Here is a 13507-nt window from a genome sequence, read left to right as displayed (position 1 = left end):
CTGACAGTTAATTGTAACGTTCAGAGCCTGTTAATGACGATGGAACACACAAATCGCGTCGCGATTCAATACATCGTCCTCCAGCCGACCTGTCTCCAAGGGTCTAGTGCTGCCTCGGGCTCCTTATGGTCGTTCTCCTGTGAGTCTAGATTTTCGAATCCGACGCAAAACTGACAGTTAATCGTAAGGTTCAGAGCCTCTTAATGACAATGGAACACACAAATTGCGTCGCGATTCAATACATCGTCCTCCGGCCGACCTGTCTCCAAGGGTCTATTGCTGCCTCGGGCACCTTATGGTCGATCTCCTGTGAGTCTAGATTTTCGAATCCGACGCAAAACTGACAGTTAATTGTAACGTTCAGAGCCTGTTAATGACAATGGAACACACAAATCGCGTCGCGATTCAATACATCGTCCTCCGGCCGACCTGTCTCCAAGGGTCTATTGCTGCCTCGGGCACCTTATGGTCGATCTCCTGTGAGTCTAGATTTTCGAATCCGACGCAAAACTGACAGTTAAATGTAACGTTCAGAGCCTGTTAATGACGATGGAACACACAAATCGCGTCGCGATTCAATACATCGTCCTCCGGCCGACCTGTCTCCAAGGGTCTATTGCTGCCTCTGGCACCTTATGGTCGATCTCCTGTGAGTCTAGATTTCCCAATCCGACGCAAAACTGTCAGTTAATTGTAACGTTCAGAGCCTGTTAATGACGATGGAACACACAAATTGCGTCGCGATTCAATACATCGTCCTCCAGCCGACTTGTCTCCAAGGGTCTAGTGCTGCCTCGGGCACCTTATGGTCGTTCTTCTGTGAGTCTATATTTTCGAATCCGACGCAAAACTGACAGTTAATTGTAAGGTTCAGAGCCTCTTAATGACAATGGAACACACAAATTGAGTCGCGATTCAATACATCGTCCTCCGGCCGACCTGTCTCCAAGGGTCTATTGCTGCCTCGGGCACCTTATGGTCGTTCTTCTGTGAGTCTAGATTTTCGAATCCGACGCAAAACTAACAGTTAATTGTAACGTTCAGAGCCTGTTAATGACGATGGAACACACAAATTGCGTCGCGATTCAATACATCGTCCTCCTGCCGACTTGTCTCCAAGGGTCTAGTGCTGCCTCCGGCAACTTATGGTCGTTCCTGTGTGAGTCTAGATTTTCGAATCCGACGCAAAACTGACAGTTAATTGTAAGGTTCAGAGCCTCTTAATGACAATGGAACACACAAATTGAGTCGCGGTTCAATACATCGTCCTCCGGCCGACCTGTCTCCAAGGGTCTATTGCTGCCTGGGCACCTTATGGTCGATCTCCTGTGAGTCTAGATTTTCGAATCCGACGCAAAACTGACAGTTAATTGTAACGTTCAGAGCCTGTTAATGACGATGGAACACACAAATTGCGTCGCGATTCAATACATCGTCCTCCAGCCGACTTGTCTCCAAGGGTCTATTGCTGCCTCGGGCACCTTATGGTCGATCTCCTGTGAGTCTAGATTTCCCAATCCGACGCAAAACTGTCAGTTAATTGTAACGTTCAGAGCCTGTTAATGACGATGGAACACACAAATTGCGTCGCGATTCAATACATCGTCCTCTAGCCGACTTGTCTCCAAGGGTCTAGTGCTGCCTCGGGCACCTTATGGTCGTTCTTCTGTGAGTCTATATTTTCGAATCCGACGCAAAACTGACAGTTAATTGTAAGGTTCAGAGCCTCTTAATGACAATGGAACACACAAATTGAGTCGCGATTCAATACATCGTCCTCCGGCCGACCTGTCTCCAAGGGTCTATTGCTGCCTCGGGCACCTTATGGTCGTTCTTGTGTGAGTCTTGATTTTCGAATCCGACGCAAAACTAACAGTTAATTGTAACGTTCAGAGCCTGTTAATGACGATGGAACACACAAATTGCGTCGCGATTCAATACATCGTCCTCCAGCCGACTTGTCTCCAAGGGTCTAGTGCTGCCTCGGGCACCTTATGGTCGTTCCTCTGTGAGTCTAGATTTTCGAATCCGACGCAAAACTGACAGTTAATTGTAAGGTTCAGAGCCTCTTAATGACAGTGGAACACACAAATTGAGTCGCGGTTCAATACATCGTCCTCCGGCCGACCTGTCTCCAAGGGTCTATTGCTGCCTGGGCACTTTATGGTCGATCTCCTGTGAGTCTAGATTTTCGAATCCGACGCAAAACTGACAGTTAATTGTAACGTTCAGAGCCTGTTAATGACGATGGAACACACAAATTGCGTCGCGATTCAATACATCGTCCTCCAGCCGACTTGTCTCCAAGGGTCTAGTGCTGCCTCGGGCACCTTATGGTCGTTCTTCTGTGAGTCTAGATTTTCGAATCCGACGCAAAACTGACAGTTAATTGTAAGGTTCAGAGCCTGTTAATGACGATGGAACACACAAATTGCGTCTCGATTCAATACATCGTCCTCCGGCCGACCTGTCTCCAAGGGTCTATTGCTGCCTCGGGCACCTTATGGTCTAGATTTTCGAATCCGACGCAAAACTGACAGTAAATTGTAACGTTCAGAGCCTGTTAATGACGATGGAACACACAAATTGCGTCTCGATTCAATACATCGTCGTCCAGCCGACTTGTCTCCAAGGGTCTAGTGCTGCCTCGGGCACCTTATGGTCGTTCTTCTGTGAGTCTAGATTTTCGAATCCGACGCAAAACTGACAGTTAATTGTAAGGTTCGGAGCCTGTTAATGACGATGGAACACTCAAATTGCGTCGCGATTCAATACATCGTCCTGCGGCCGACCTGTCTCGGGCACCTTATGGTCGATCTCCTGTGAGTCTAGATTTTCGAATCCGACGCATAACTGACAGTTAATTGTAACGTTCAGAGCCTGTTAATGACGATGGAACACACAAATCGCGTCGCGATTCAATACATCGTCCTCCGGCCGACCTGTCTCCAAGGGTCTATTGCTGCCTCGGGCACCTTATGGTCGATCTCCTGTGAGTCTAGATTTTCGAAACCGACGCAAAACTGACAGTTAATTGTAACGTTCAGAGCCTGTTAATGACGATGGAACACACAAATCGCGTCGCGATTCAATACATCGTCCTCCGGCCGACCTGTCTCCAAGGGTCTATTGCTGCCTCGGGCACCTTATGGTCGATCTCCTGTGAGTCTAGATTTCCCAATCCGACGCAAAACTGACAGTTAATTGTAACGTTAAGAGCCTGTTAATGACGATGGAACACACAAATTGCGTCGCGATTCAATACATCGTCCTCCAGCCGACTTGTCTCCAAGGGTCTAGTGCTGCCTCGGGCACCTTATGGTCGTTCTTCTGTGAGTCTATATTTTCGAATCCGACGCAAAACTGACAGTTAATTGTAAGGTTCAGAGCCTCTTAATGACAATGGAACACACAAATTGAGTCGCGATTCAATACATCGTCCTCCGGCCGACCTGTCTCCAAGGGTCTATTGCTGCCTCGGGCACCTTATGGTCGTTCTTGTGTGAGTCTAGATTTTCGAATCCGACGCAAAACTAACAGTTAATTGTAACGTTCAGAGCCTGTTAATGACGATGGAACACACAAATTGCGTCGCGATTCAATACATCGTCCTCCAGCCGACTTGTCTCCAAGGGTCTAGTGCTGCCTCGGGCACCTTATGGTCGTTCCTCTGTGAGTCTAGATTTTCGAATCCGACGCAAAACTGACAGTTAATTGTAAGGTTCAGAGCCTCTTAATGACAATGGAACACACAAATTGAGTCGCGGTTCAATACATCGTCCTCCGGCCGACCTGTCTCCAAGGGTCTATTGCTGCCTGGGCACTTTATGGTCGATCTCCTGTGAGTCTAGATTTTCGAATCCGACGCAAAACTGACAGTTAATTGTAACGTTCAGAGCCTGTTAATGACGATGGAACACACAAATTGCGTCGCGATTCAATACATCGCCCTCCAGCCGACTTGTCTCCAAGGGTCTAGTGCTGCCTCGGGCACCTTATGGTCGTTCTTCTGTGAGTCTAGATTTTCGAATCCGACGCAAAACTGACAGTTAATTGTAAGGTTCAGAGCCTGTTAATGACGATGGAACACACAAATTGCGTCTCGATTCAATACATCGTCCTCCGGCCGACCTGTCTCCAAGGGTCTATTGCTGCCTCGGGCACCTTATGGTCTAGATTTTCGAATCCGACGCAAAACTGACAGTAAATTGTAACGTTCAGAGCCTGTTAATGACGATGGAACACACAAATTGCGTCTCGATTCAATACATCGTCGTCCAGCCGACTTGTCTCCAAGGGTCTAGTGCTGCCTCGGGCACCTTATGGTCGTTCTTCTGTGAGTCTAGATTTTCGAATCCGACGCAAAACTGACAGTTAATTGTAAGGTTCGGAGCCTGTTAATGACGATGGAACACTCAAATTGCGTCGCGATTCAATACATCGTCCTGCGGCCGACCTGTCTCGGGCACCTTATGGTCGATCTCCTGTGAGTCTAGATTTTCGAATCCGACGCAAAACTGACAGTTAATTGTAACTTTCAGAGCCTGTTAATGACGATGGAACACACAAATCGCGTCGCGATTCAATACATCGTCCTCCGGCCGACCTGTCTCCAAGGGTCTATTGCTGCCTCGGGCACCTTATGGTCGATCTCCTGTGAGTCTAGATTTTCGAAACCGACGCAAAACTGACAGTTAATTGTAACGTTAAGAGCCTGTTAATGACGATGGAACACACAAATTGCGTCGCGATTCAATACATCGTCCTCCAGCCGACTTGTCTCCAAGGGTCTAGTGCTGCCTCGGGCACCTTATGGTCGTTCTTCTGTGAGTCTAGATTTTCGAATCCGACGCAAAACTGACAGTTAATTGTAAGGTTCAGAGCCTCTTAATGACAATGGAACACACAAATTGAGTCGCGATTGAATACATCGTCTTCCGGCCGACCTGTCTCCAAGGGTCTATTGCTGCCTCGGGCACCTCATGGTCGATCTCCTGTGAGTCTAGATTTTCGAATCCGACGCAAAACTGACAGTTAATTGTAACGTTCAGAGCCTGTTAATGACGATGGAACACACAAATTGCGTCGCGATTCAATACATCGTCTTCCGGCCGACCTGTCTCCAAGGGTCTATTGCTGCCTCGGGCACCTTATGGTCGATCTCCTGTGAGTCTAGATTTTCGAATCCGACGCAAAACTGACAGTTAATTGTAAGGTTCAGAGCCTCTTAATGACGATGGAACACACAAATTGCGTCGCGATTCAATACATCGTCCTCCGGCCGACCTGTCTCCAAGGGTCTATTGCTGCCTCGGGCTCCTTATGGTCGTTTTGCTGTGAGTCTAGATTTTCGAATCCGACGCAAAACTGACAGTTAATTATAACGTTCAGAGCCTGTTAATGACGCTGGAACACACAAATCGCGTCGCGATTCAATACGTCGTCCTCCAGCCGACTTGTCTCCAAGGGTATAGTGCTGCCTCGGGCACCTTATGGTCGTTCTCCTGTGAGTCTAGATTTTCGAATCCGACGCAAAACTGGCAGTTAATTGTAAGGTTCGGAGCCTGTTAATGACGATGGAACACACAAATTGCGTCGCGATTCAATACATCGTCCTCCGGCCGACCTGTCTCCAAGGATCTATTGCTGCCTCGGGCACCTTATGGTCGGTCTCCTGTGAGTCTAGATTTTCGAATCCGACGCAAAACTGACAGTTAATTGTAACGTTCAGAGCCTGTTAATGACGATGGAACACACAAATCGCGTCGCGATTCAATACATCGTCCTCCAGCCGACCTGTCTCCAAGGGTCTAGCGCTGCCTCGGGCACCTTATGGTCGTTCTCCTGTGAGTCTAGATTTTCGAATCCGACGCAAAACTGACAGTTAATCGTAAAGTTCAGAGCCTCTTAATGACAATGGAACACACAAATTGCGTCGCGATTCAATACATCGTCCTCCGGCCGACCTGTCTCCAAGGGTCTATTGCTGCCTCGGGCACCTTATGGTCGATCTCCTGTGAGTCTAGATTTTCGAATCCGACGCAAAACTGACAGTTAATTGTAACGTTCAGAGCCTGTTAATGACGATGGAACACACAAATTGCGTCGCGATTCAATACATCGTCCTCCAGCCGACTTGTCTCCAAGGGTCGAGTGCTGCCTCGGACACCTTATGGTCGTTCTCCCGTGAGTCTAGATTTTCGAATCCGACGCAAAACTGACAGTTAATTGTAAGGTACAGAGCCTCTTAATGACAATGGAACACACAAATCGCGTCGCAATTCAATACATCGTCCTCCGGCCGACCTGTCTCCAAGGGTCTATTGCTGCCTCGGGCACCTTATGGTCTAGATTTTCGAATCCGACGCAAAACTGACAGTAAATTGTAACGTTCAGAGCCTGTTAATGACGATGGAACACACAAATTGCGTCTCGATTCAATACATCGTCGTCCAGCCGACTTGTCTCCAAGGGTCTAGTGCTGCCTCGGGCACCTTATGGTCGTTCTTCTGTGAGTCTAGATTTTCGAATCCGACGCAAAACTGACAGTTAATTGTAAGGTTCGGAGCCTGTTAATGACGATGGAACACACAAATTGCGTCGCGATTCAATACATCGTCCTGCGGCCGACCTGTCTCGGGCACCTTATGGTCGATCTCCTGTGAGTCTAGATTTTCGAATCCGACGCAAAACTGACAGTTAATTGTAACGTTCAGAGCCTGTTAATGACGATGGAACACACAAATCGCGTCGCGATTCAATACATCGTCCTCCGGCCGACCTGTCTCCAAGGGTCTATTGCTGCCTCGGGCACCTTATGGTCGATCTCCTGTGAGTCTAGATTTTCGAAACCGACGCAAAACTGACAGTTAATTGTAACGTTAAGAGCCTGTTAATGACGATGGAACACACAAATTGCGTCGCGATTCAATACATCGTCCTCCAGCCGACTTGTCTCCAAGGGTCTAGTGCTGCCTCGGGCACCTTATGGTCGTTCTTCTGTGAGTCTAGATTTTCGAATCCGACGCAAAACTGACAGTTAATTGTAAGGTTCAGAGCCTCTTAATGACAATGGAACACACAAATTGAGTCGCGATTGAATACATCGTCTTCCGGCCGACCTGTCTCCAAGGGTCTATTGCTGCCTCGGGCACCTCATGGTCGATCTCCTGTGAGTCTAGATTTTCGAATCCGACGCAAAACTGACAGTTAATTGTAACGTTCAGAGCCTGTTAATGACGATGGAACACACAAATTGCGTCGCGATTCAATACATCGTCTTCCGGCCGACCTGTCTCCAAGGGTCTATTGCTGCCTCGGGCACCTTATGGTCGATCTCCTGTGAGTCTAGATTTTCGAATCCGACGCAAAACTGACAGTTAATTGTAAGGTTCAGAGCCTCTTAATGACGATGGAACACACAAATTGCGTCGCGATTCAATACATCGTCCTCCGGCCGACCTGTCTCCAAGGGTCTATTGCTGCCTCGGGCTCCTTATGGTCGTTTTCCTGTGAGTCTAGATTTTCGAATCCGACGCAAAACTGACAGTTAATTATAACGTTCAGAGCCTGTTAATGACGCTGGAACACACAAATCGCGTCGCGATTCAATACGTCGTCCTCCAGCCGACTTGTCTCCAAGGGTATAGTGCTGCCTCGGGCACCTTATGGTCGTTCTCCTGTGAGTCTAGATTTTCGAATCCGACGCAAAACTGGCAGTTAATTGTAAGGTTCGGAGCCTGTTAATGACGATGGAACACACAAATTGCGTCGCGATTCAATACATCGTCCTCCGGCCGACCTGTCTCCAAGGATCTATTGCTGCCTCGGGCACCTTATGGTCGGTCTCCTGTGAGTCTAGATTTTCGAATCCGACGCAAAACTGACAGTTAATTGTAACGTTCAGAGCCTGTTAATGACGATGGAACACACAAATCGCGTCGCGATTCAATACATCGTCCTCCAGCCGACCTGTCTCCAAGGGTCTAGCGCTGCCTCGGGCACCTTATGGTCGTTCTCCTGTGAGTCTAGATTTTCGAATCCGACGCAAAACTGACAGTTAATCGTAAAGTTCAGAGCCTCTTAATGACAATGGAACACACAAATTGCGTCGCGATTCAATACATCGTCCTCCGGCCGACCTGTCTCCAAGGGTCTATTGCTGCCTCGGGCACCTTATGGTCGATCTCCTGTGAGTCTAGATTTTCGAATCCGACGCAAAACTGACAGTTAATTGTAACGTTCAGAGCCTGTTAATGACGATGGAACACACAAATTGCGTCGCGATTCAATACATCGTCCTCCAGCCGACTTGTCTCCAAGGGTCTAGTGCTGCCTCGGACACCTTATGGTCGTTCTCCCGTGAGTCTAGATTTTCGAATCCGACGCAAAACTGACAGTTAATTGTAAGGTACAGAGCCTCTTAATGACAATGGAACACACAAATCGCGTCGCAATTCAATACATCGTCCTCCGGCCGACCTGTCTCCAAGGGTCTATTGCTGCCTCGGGCACCTTATGGTCGATCTCCTGTGAGTCTAGATTTTCGAATCCGACGCAAAACTGACAGTTAATTGTAACGTTCAGAGCCTGTTAATGACGATGGAACACACAAATCGCGTCGCGATTCAATACATCGTCCTCCAACCGACTTGTCTCCAAGGGTCTAGTGCTGCCACGGGCACCTTATGGTCGTTCTCCTGTGAGTCTAGATTTTCGAATCCGACGCAAAACTGACAGTTAATTGTAAGGTTCAGAGCCTGTTAATGACGATGGAACACACAAATTGCGTCGCGATTCAATACATCGTCCTCCGGCCGACCTGTCTGCAAGGGTCTATTGCTGCCTCGGGCACCATATGGTCTAGATTTTCGAATCCGACGCAAAACTGACAGTTAATTGTAACGTTCAGAGCCTGTTAATGACGATGGAACACACAAATTGCGTCGCGATTCAATACATCGTCCTCCAGCCGACTTGTCTCCAAGGGTCTAGTGCTGCCTCGGGCACCTTATGGTCGTTCTCCTGTGAGTCTAGATTTTCGAATCCGACGCAAAACTGACAGTTAATTGTAAGGTTCGGAGCCTGTTAATGACGATGGAACCCACAAATTGCGTCGCGATTCAATACATCGTCCTCCGGCCGACCTGTCTCCAAGGATCTATTGCTGCCTAGGGCACCTTATGGTCGATCTCCTGTGAGTCTAGATTTTCGAATCCGACGCAAAACTGACAGTTAATTGTAACGTTCAGAGCCTGTTAATGACGATGGAACACACAAATTGCGTCGCGATTCAATACATCGTCCTCCAGCCGACTTGTCTCCAAGGGTCTAGTGCTGCCTCGGGCACCTTATGGTCGTTCTTCTGTGAGTCTAGATTTTCGAATCCGACGCAAAACAGACAGTTAATTGTAAGGTTCAGAGCCTGTTAATGACGATGGAACACACAAATTGCGTCTCGATTCAATACATCGTCCTCCGGCCGACCTGTCTCCAAGGGTCTATTGCTGCCTCGGGCACCTTATGGTCTAGATTTTCGAATCCGACGCAAAACTGACAGTTAATTGTAACGTTCAGAGCCTGTTAATGACGATGGGACACACAAATCGCGTCGCGATTCAATACATCGTCCTCCGGCCGACCTGTCTCCAAGGGTCTAGTGCTGCCTGAGCACCTTATGGTCGATCTCCTGTGAGTCTAGATTTTCGAATCCGACGCAAAACTGACAGTTAAATGTAACGTTCAGAGCCTGTTAATGACGATGGAACACACAAATCGAGTCGCGATTCAATACATCGTCCTCCAACCGACTTGTCTCCAAGGGTCTAGTGCCGCCACGGGGACCTTATGGTCGTTCTCCTGTGAGTCTAGATTTTCGAATCCGACGCAAAACTGACAGTTAATTGTAAGGTTCAGAGCCTGTTAATGACGATGGAACACACAAATTGCGTCTCGATTCAATACATCGTCCTCCGGCCGACCTGTCTCCAAGGGTCTATTGCTGCCTCGGGCACCTTATGGTCTAGATTTTCGAATCCGACGCAAAACTGACAGTTAATTGTAACGTTCAGAGCCTCTTAATGACAATGGAACACACAAATTGAGTCGCGATTCAATACATCGTCTTCCGGCCGACCTGCCTCCAAGGGTCTATTGCTGCCTCGGGCACCTCATGGTCGATCTCCTGTGAGTCTAGATTTTCGAATCCGACGCAAAACTGACAGTTAATTGTAAGGTTCAGAGCCTGTTAATGACGATGGAACACACAAATTGCGTCGCGATTCAATACATCGTCTTCCGGCCAACCTGTCTCCAAGGGTCTATTGCTGCCTCGGGCACCTTATGGTCGATCTCCTGTGAGTCTAGATTTTCGAATCCGACGCAAAACTGACAGTTAATTGTAAGGTTCAGAGCCTCTTAATGACAATGGAACACACAAATTGCGTCGCGATTCAATACATCGTCCTCCGGCCGACCTGTCTCCAAGGGTCTATTGCTGCCTCAGGCACCTTATGGTCGTTTTCCTGTGAGTCTAGATTTTCGAATCCGACGCAAAACTGACAGTTAATTATAACGTTCAGAGCCTGTTAATGACGCTGGAACACACAAACCGCGTGGCGATTCAATACGTCGTCCTCCAGCCGACTTGTCTCCAAGGGTCTAGTGCTGCCTCGGGCACCTTATGGTCGTTTTTCTGTGAGTCTAGATTTTCGAATCCGACGCAAAACTGACTGTTAATTGTAAGGTTCAGAGCCTCTTAATGACAATGGAACACACAAACTGCGTCGCGATTCAATACATCGTCCTCCGGCCGACCTGTCTCCAAGGGTCTATTGCTGCCTCGGGCACCTTATGGTCGATCTCCTGTGAGTCTAGATTTTCGAATCCGACGCAAAACTGACAGTTAATTGTAACGTTCAGAGCCTGTTAATGACGATGGAACACACAAATCGCGTCGCGATTCAATACATCGTCCTCCAGCCGACTTGTCTCCAAGGGTCTAGTGCTGCCTCGGGCACCTTATGGTCGTTCTCCTGTGAGTCTAGATTTTCGAATCCGACGCAAAACTGGCAGTTAATTGTAAGGTTCGGAGCCTGTTAATGACGATGGAACACACAAATTGCGTCGCGATTAAATACATCGTCCTCCGGCCGACCTGTCTCCAAGGATCTATTGCTGCCTCGGGCACCTTATGGTCGATCTCCTGTGAGTCTAGATTTTCCAATCCGACGCAAAACTGACAGTTAATTGTAACGTTCAGAGCCTGTTAATGACGATGGAACACACAAATCGCGTCGCGATTCAATACATCGTCCTCCAGCCGACCTGTCTCCAAGGGTCTAGTGCTGCCTCGGGCTCCTTATGGTCGTTCTCCTGTGAGTCTATATTTTCGAATCCGACGCAAAACTGACAGTTAATCGTAAGGTTCAGAGCCTCTTAATGACAATGGAACACACAAATTGCGTCGCGATTCAATACATCGTCCTCCGGCCGACCTGTCTCCAAGTGTCTATTGCTGCCTCGGGCACCTTATGGTCGATCTCCTGTGAGTCTAGATTTTCGAATCCGACGCAAAACTGACAGTTAATTGTAACGTTCAGAGCCTGTTAATGACAATGGAACACACAAATCGCGTCGCGATTCAATACATCGTCCTCCGGCCGACCTGTCTCCAAGGGTCTATTGCTGCCTCGGGCACCTTATGGTCGATCTCCTGTGAGTCTAGATTTTCGAATCCGACGCAAAACTGACAGTTAAATGTAACGTTCAGAGCCTGTTAATGACGATGGAACACACAAATCGCGTCGCGATTCAATACATCGTCCTCCGGCCGACCTGTCTCCAAGGGTCTAGTGCTGCCACGGGCACCTTATGGTCTAGATTTACGAATCAGACGCAAAACTGACAGTTAATTGTAACGTTCAGAGCCTGTTAATGACGATGGAACACACAAATCGCGTCGCGATTCAATACATCGTCCCCCGGCCGACTTGTCTCCAAAGGGTCTAGTGCTGCCTCGGGCACCTTATGGTCGTTCTCCTGTGAGTGTAGATTTTCGAATCCGACGCAAAACTGACAGTTAATCGTAAGGTTCAGCGCCTCTTAATGACAATGGAACACACAAATTGCGTCGCGATTCAATACGTCGTCCTCCGGCCGACCTGTCTCCAAGGGTCTATTGCTGCCTCGGGCACCTTATGGTCGATCTCCTGTGAGTCTAGATTTTCGAATCCGACGCAAAACTGACAGATATTTGTAACGTTCAGAGCCTGTTAATGACGATGGAACACACAAATCCCGTCGCGATTCAATACATCGTCCTCCGGCCGACCTGTCTCCAAGGGTCTATTGCTGCCTCGGGCACCTTATGGTCGATCTCCTGTGAGTCTAGATTTTCGAATCCGACGCAAAACTGACAGTTAATTGTAACGTTCAGAGCCTGTTAATGACGATGGAACACACAAATCGCGTCGCGATTCAATACATCATCCTCCAGCCGACTTGTCTCCAAGGGTCTAGTGCTGCCTCGGATACCTTATGGTCGTTCTCCTGTGAGTCTAGATTTTCGAATCCGACGCAAAACTGACAGTTAATTGTAAGGTTCAGAGCCTCTTAATGATGATGGAACACACAAATTGCGTCGCGATTCAATACATCGTCCTCCGGCCGACCTGTCTCCAAGGGTCTATTGCTGCCTCGGGCACCTTATGGTCGCTCTCCTGTGAGTCTAGATTTTCGAATCCGACGCAAAACTGACAGTTAATTGTAACGTTCAGAGCCTGTTAATGACGATGGAACACACAAATCCCGTCGCGATTCAATACATCGTCCTCCGGCCGACCTGTCTCCAAGGGTCTATTGCTGCCTCCTGCACCTTATGGTCGATCTCCTGTGAGTCTAGATTTTCCAATCCGACGCAAAACTGTCAGTTAATTGTAACGTTCAGAGCCTGTTAATGACGATGGAACACACAAATCGCGTCGCGATTCAATATGTCTTCCTCCAGCCGACTTGTCTCCAAGGGTCTAGTGCTGCCTCGGGCACCTTATGGTCGTTCTCCTGTGAGTCTAGATTTTCGAATCCGACGCAAAACTGGCAGTTAATTGTAAGGTTCGGAGCCTGTTAATGACGATGGAACACACAAATTGCGTCGCGATTCAATACATCGTCCTCCGGCCGACCTGTCTCCAAGGATCTATTGCTGCCTCGGGCACCTTATGGTCGGTCTCCTGTGAGTCTTGATTTTCGAATCCGACGCAAAACTGACAGTTAATTGTAACGTTCAGAGCCTGTTAATGACGATGAAACACACAAATCGCGTCGCGATTCAATACATCGTACTCCAGCCGACCTGTCTCCAAGGGTCTAGCGCTGCCTCGGGCACCTTATGGTCGTTCTCCTGTGAGTCTAGATTTTCGAATCCGACGCAAAACTGACAGTTAATCGTAAGGTTCAGAGCCTCTTAATGACAATGGAACACACAAATTGCGTCGCGATTCAATACATC

This window comes from Schistocerca nitens, chromosome 5 (assembly GCF_023898315.1).
Source record: "Schistocerca nitens isolate TAMUIC-IGC-003100 chromosome 5, iqSchNite1.1, whole genome shotgun sequence".
Taxonomy (NCBI): Eukaryota; Metazoa; Arthropoda; class Insecta; order Orthoptera; family Acrididae; genus Schistocerca; species Schistocerca nitens.
The sequence above is the reverse complement of the archived record's forward strand: the minus strand, read 5'-3'. Positions refer to the sequence as shown.